This window comes from Heterodontus francisci, unplaced genomic scaffold (assembly GCF_036365525.1).
Source record: "Heterodontus francisci isolate sHetFra1 unplaced genomic scaffold, sHetFra1.hap1 HAP1_SCAFFOLD_61, whole genome shotgun sequence".
Classification (NCBI taxonomy): domain Eukaryota; kingdom Metazoa; phylum Chordata; class Chondrichthyes; order Heterodontiformes; family Heterodontidae; genus Heterodontus; species Heterodontus francisci.
This window is the reverse complement of record NW_027141441.1, coordinates 10,262,901-10,269,693: the sequence shown is the minus strand read 5'-3', so window position 1 is coordinate 10,269,693 and position 6,793 is coordinate 10,262,901. Positions and strand designations below refer to the sequence as shown.

Sequence of the window (6,793 nt, the reverse complement as noted above, 5' to 3'; positions counted from 1 at the left end):
GGAATGAATGGCCTCCACCTGTACCTCCACAGAAAGCTTCCATTCCAGGTTTACACACACTCGTCAGGATCACTCTCCACAGATTCTGCCCTCCAGGCTTGGACACCCACTTCAGGATCACTCTCCACAGATCCCGCCATTCCAGGTTCGGACACCTACTTCAGGATCACTTTCCATACATCCCAGCACTATGGGCTCGGAGACCCTCTTCAGAGATCCTAAATCTCCAGACACGGATATCCTTTGAGGACCACTCACCACAGATTCTTCCCTCCAGGCTCAGACACCCTCTTCAGAATCACTCTCCATACATCCCGCCACTCCACGCACGGATATCTCCCTCAGGATCAGATCAAAGAATGTTGTTTGTCACTTATCAGCTCAAGCCTGAATGTTGTTCAGGTCTTGCTGCTTGCAGGCACAGACTGCTTCAGTATCTGAGGAGTTGTGAATCATCAGCGAACATTCCCACTTCTGACTTATGTTGAAGAGAAAGCCATCAATGAAACAGCTGAGGATGGTTGGGCCTACGGCACTGCCCTGAGAAACTAGGTATCCAGTCATGAATGGTGGTGGACAATTAAATAACGAACCAGATGAGGAGGGTCAAAAAACATCCCTATCCTCAATTTTGTTGGAGCCGAGCACGTCAGTGCAAAAGATGAAGCTGGAGCATTTGAAACCATCTTCAGTCAGAAATTGCTCAGTGGATGATTCATCTCGGCCTCTTGAGGTCCCCATCATCACAGCTTCCAGTTTTCAGCCAATTTGCTTCACTCCCCATAATGGCAAGAAACAGCTGAAGGCACTCGATACAGCAAAGACTATGGGCCCTAACAACATTCCGGCTCTAGTGTAATTCTGAGTTATTTTTGCCTTCAGTCTGGTTCAGTGAATATACTGAGTCGGATGTGTAGGTAAAATCAATTACTTTATTTGCGCATTTAGCCGGCTGACTTACTCTAATGCAACGACACTGACTCCACCCAGAGTCTGTCTGGTCCACTAGAGTAAGTGAAGTTTTTTGATACGGGTACTACTGTTTATACATTAAGATTCATGCTACACCCCCTTGTTTAACCAATCAGTGCGATACAATTCGACTTCACCCACGTGGTGACATGCAGTACATCTGTTACTGAGGTTACAATACACTCCATTCTCAATACATACTTGTTACTAATAAAATATTGTTTTGTACCAGCAAGATAAAACAAAGCAGACAAGCAAGCTAATTAGCAAGAGCATAGGAATCATTTATAATCATTCGAGTCTCACTCCCTACATGGATCATGAGTCTGTCTCTACCTTGTGACAAGTAATTGCGGCGCATCCTGCTATCTCTATTAGGTGTACATTCCTGAGTGTTTCGTGCAGTCTGCAGCTACATCAAGTAGCGGCAGTTCACGAAGATAAGAGGGGCCGAGCACTCCTTATCACCCACACAGGGATGGACATCATTTGATTCACAGGAGTCCATTTGTTCCAAACCACAGGGAGTCACACAATCAGGCCATAAAGAACAGATGTCTTTGCAATTACCAGTGTCGGCTAGTCTTTACAGTCTCACACGCTCTGCCTTTACTTTTAACTATTTCATTGTGGTTTCTGCCACTTAAAATCAAAGCTCAGCAAAGCTACTATTCCTAACTTGGCTATATTTCCCTTTAAGCATAGTTCCATGCCTTTCTGCTCACTTCCACACTCGTACTGAAGACTTGTGCTCCAGAACTAGCTACGCTCTCAGCCAAGCTGTTCCAGTAGAGCTGCAACACAGGCATCTACTTGACAATGTGGAAAATTACCCATGTGTGCCCTCTCCATAAAAAAAATGCAGGACAAATCGAATCTGACCAATTGCCGCCCCATCAGTCTACTATCAATCATCAGCAAAGTGATGGAAGATGTCACCAACAGTGCTATCAAGCACCACACACTAAGCAATAATCTGCTCATCGATGCTCAATTTAGGTTCTGCCAGGGTCTCTCAGCTCCAGGAAATAATTTGGCAGATAGAGTAGAATGTGGGAAAATGTGAGGTTATCCACTTTGGTTGGAAGAATAGAAAAGGAAAATATTATTTAAATTGTGAGAGATTACAGAATGCTGCGGTGCAGAAGGATCTGGGTGTCCTCGTACATGAATCACAAAAAGTTACCATGCAGGTACAGCAAATAATTAGGAAGGCAAATGGAATGTTACCCTTTATTGCAAGGGGGATGGAGTATAAAAGTAGAGAAGTCTTGCGACAAATGTACATGGTGCTGGTGAAACCACACCGAGAGTACTGTGTACAGTTTTGGTCTCCTTATTTAAGGAGGGATATACTTGCATTGGAGGCAGTTCAGAGAAGGTTCGTTGGATTAATTCCTGTGATGAAGGTGTTGTCTCATGAGGAAAGTTGAGCTGGTTGGACCGATACTCATTGGAGTTGAGAAAAATGAAAGGAGAACGTATTGAGACAAATAAGATTCTGAGGGAGGTTGACAGGGTAGATGCTGAGAGGATGTTTTCTCTCGTGGTGGAATCTAGAACTCGGGGACACAGTTTCAGATTTAGGGCTTTTTCATTTAAGAAGGAATTTCTTCTCTCAGAGGGTCATTAATCTTTGGAATTCTTTACCGCAGAGAGCAGTGGAGGCTGGGTCATTGAATGGCTTCAAGATTTTTATCTACAAGAGAGCCAAGGGTTATGTGGGCAGGCAAGAAAGTGGGGTTGAGGTCATGATCAGGTCAGCCATGATCCTATTGAATGGCGGAGCAAGCTCGAGGGGCCAAATGGCCTAATCCTGCTACTAGTTCTTCTGATCTTATGTTCGTATGACCTCATTGCAGCTTGGTCCAAACAGAGATGAAAGACTGGAATTCCAGAGGAGAGGTGAGAGTGATTGCCCTTGAGTGAGTGTGGCATCAAGGATCCCCAGCAAAATTGAAGTCAATGGGAATCAGGGGGAAAACTCTCCACTTGTTGAAGTCATACCTCGCACAAAACAAGATGTTGTGGTTAGTGGAGACCAATCATCTCAGCCCAGGACATTGCCTCAGGAGTTTCTCAGGGTAGTGTCGCAGACCCAAACATCCCAGCTGTTTCATTGACGACTTTCTCTTCAACATCAGTCAGAAGTGGGAAAGTTAGATGATGACTCACAACTCTTCAGATACTGAAGCAGTCTGTGCCTGCAGGCAGCAAGACCTGAACAACATTCAGGCTTGAGCTGATAAGTGACAAGCAACCTTCTGGCCACACAAGTGCCAAGCAGTGAACATCTCCAACGAGAGAGAGAAAAAATCTACCTTTTGATATTCAGAAGCATTATCATCGTTAAATCCCCCACCATCAACATCTTGACCAGAAACGTAACTGGACCAGTCACATCAATGCTGTGGCTATAAGCGCAGGTCAGAGATTACGAATTCTGCAGCAAGTATCTCACCTCCTGACACCCCAAATCCTGTCCACCATCTACAAGGCACAAGTCAGGAGTGTGATGGAATACATCCCACTCAACAACACTCAAGAAGCTCAACACCATCCAGGACAAAGCAGCACACTTGATCGGCACCTAACCCGCCACCTTAAACATTCACTCCCTCCACAACCAGTAAACAGCGGCTGCAGTGTGTACCATCTCCATATGCACTGCAGCAACTCGCCAAGTATCCTTCAACAGCACCTTCCAAACGCGTGACCACTATCACCTCGAAGGACAAGGGCTGCAGATGCATGGGAACTCACTACCTGCAGGTTCCCCTCCAAGTCACTCACCATCCTGACTTGGAACGATATCGCCATTTCTTCACTGTTGTTGGGTCACAATCCTGGAACTCCCTCCCCAATAGCACTGTGGGTGTTCCTGCACCATATGGGCTGCATCAGTTCAAGAAGGCAGCTCTCCACCACCTTCTCAACGGCAATAGGAATGGGGAATAAATGCTCGCCTTATCAGCGATACTCACACCCAAGAATGAATAAAAACCAAATCACTCTCCACAGATTCCCCACAATCTGGGCTTGGACATTTACTTCAGGAGCACAGAGCTTTATATCACTGCAACATGAGTTCCAATCTTCATATTCTGTTCACTTTTCACATTATTTTCGACCAGTCCACGAGCTTTTATTAATTCAGTATTCGGGTCTCTGCTCCTCCGCCGTTTCTAACATCTCACCTCTTCCAAAAAAACGCTCTGATCTATCGTCGGTAGTAGATGACCCCTCATTTTAAACTCCATCTGCCAAAGCATTGCTCACTCAATTAATCCATCAAGAAGATTTGAAAATAAATTTCTTGCCAAAGGATAATTTTCTGCATCTGCTCCCTCACCATTTGCTTTTCCCATTTGTCTTTCACTTGGTGAAAAGCCAGAGAAAGTAAAGATGGAAGGAAGGAGGGGAAGAAAAATCCTGCTCCGTTTCGTGATCCCTATTTGATCTTCATTCCAGTGCAGTTTGGGTGAAGAATTTCAAATGTCTGTCTCAATTTTAATAAAGTATAACCAATTCTGGAATCACTATCAGGACACAGACAAAAACGGGTTTTGAGGCTGACTTTGCACATAAACTCCCCCAACAGAAATAGTTAATAAACAAGCGACAAGGATGGGATTCGAACCCACGCATGCAGAGCACAATGTATTAGCAGTCCATCGCCTTAACCTCTCGGCCACCTTGTCAGTTGCATAAGTATGGCTGTCACCTTCAGCACAGCTTCTAGCTGTGCAGCGAGCTGTGTCATGATGGAAATATATCTTCTGCAAGTAAATGAAGTTGGGAATGGAGCGGTGTGAAACATTTTCAGACCATGTCCAACACGTTTCTACTCAGTGTGAAAACCCACCACGGAAAGACTGGAACATACAATCATTTCATCACATCATGATTAACATCACTCAGACACCGGAACCATGAGGTCACTGACGAAGTCATGATGACCGAATTTCTCATGAAATGACAACTGAACTAACTGACTGGAAGAATTGCTTTAACTCCACATGATCAGAGAGACACAGCCTCAGACCAAATTGTCGGGTGGTGTAAACAGATATCACTGCTTCTGATCTTCACCAGAACAGAGAGTGAGATGTGACATTGATCATCAAACAGACTGTGAGAGAATACAACAGAATAAAACACATGGAGAGACACTGTGGAATAACAAATAGATTTGATTGGAATGTTGAAATTTTGATTGGAATGGATAAAACAGCAGAAACAGCAGATTAAATTGGGATTCTCATCATTATATTGATCTGGGATAGAAAAGAGAAACTGATGGAAAGAAGAGAAGAAGGAAGAAAAGAAACAATGGAACTGTTCCATTTTTTCAGTTTTTTCACTCACCCATCAAAGCTGATAAAAAAAGTTGCAAATAACAGAGAATTTCACCAAAAAGGGAGATTAAATGTTGCTGAAACCTTGGATCGAAGGATGCCCCAATAGATCACCTGTTTAACTGTCTCCTCACTCGGGGATTTCAATCAGTGAGCAATATTATTCTCTACTTTTTTTGTTAATTGGTCCCAGAACTGTCACTTGGAATTAATATCAGTGTTCTGACTCCTGAATAATAAAATTGTGAGTTTCTCGATATTTTCTGGACACATTTCCTGCTGAAAGAACTAAGAACTCTTTTCTAATTTACACAATGCAAAATACACACTCATCAAGCCTGCTGAGCTAGCATCCTTGGTGCTGCTCTCTCTTCTCCCAAACTTCATCTCATGTGACTGTTACATTATCACTCTGACAGTGGGAGGGGTTGATCCCACCATCTTCAACATTAACCCTTTACATCCTTATACCACACTGTCTGTCCAAAAAAATGGGTGGAGGGAACTTCCTTCATTTATCAAAGCACCAACAGCAGCACAGTGGCGCAATGGTTAGCACCACAGTCTCACAGCTCCAGTGACCAGGATTCAGTTCTGGGTACTGCCTGTGTGGGGTTTGCAAGTTTTCCCTGTGTCTGTGTGGGTTTCCGCCGGGTGCTCTGGTTTCCTCCCACCTCCAAAAGACTTGCAGGTTGATAGGTAAATTGGCCATTGTAAATTGTCCAAAATGTAGGTACGTGGTTGGAGAATGGTGGGGATGTGGCAGAGAATGTGGGATTAATGTAGGATTAGTATAAATGGGTGGTTGCTGGTTGGCACAGACTCGGTTGGCCGAAGGGCCTGTTTCAGTGCTGTATCTCTAAATAAGAAAAGTAAAATAAAAGCTACCAGTCGTAAATCAACTCAAACCCATTAGAGAGATAGAGGGAGACTGTCAGAGAACTTCCTGCATCCAGTCCTGACCCTGTCACACTCAGCAGCTTCTCACCCAGACCCCACTCTCATCAACACTGAACATTGTTACCGAGACCCTTCAAATACTGTTTATAAAAGGGAGAAAAATTCAAACTTTATCACAGCTAGATTGAATAGAACAAAGTTTAATATCTTCTCGTCGTCACTCGGTAACCACATGAAACAGTCCTTAAATCAGTAGCATAAATTATCAGCTGTAAGAATGTTTGTCATTGGGTTGAATCATTTCTGTGTGATGAATGTTCCAGCATCATAAACCAGGGGAACGTGTTGACTGAGCTGTGTCTTCATCTCTTCTGGACAGTTCACCCTTCATTCTGCTCTGATTCACTTTCCAAAAGCGGATCTACAGATTCTCAAATCCGGAGACTGGGTTTTCTTATTTTGTTCCTTTTGATTTTTCTTCCTCCTGAATGATAATATATTCCAACCTCGGATCAAACTTGCCCTGTCTCCCAGTCTCGGTTAAAAGCGACAAATAACGGCAA

General features: G+C 43.8%; 1 non-coding gene across 1 annotated transcript; it reads right to left on the bottom strand.

Moving 5' to 3' along the window:
* Positions 1–4,591: 4,591 nt before the first annotated feature.
* trnas-gcu (transfer RNA serine (anticodon GCU)) lies at positions 4,592–4,673 on the bottom strand. The gene has a single exon. It is a non-coding gene; the product is annotated as a tRNA-Ser (tRNA).
* Positions 4,674–6,793: the final 2,120 nt, after the last annotated feature.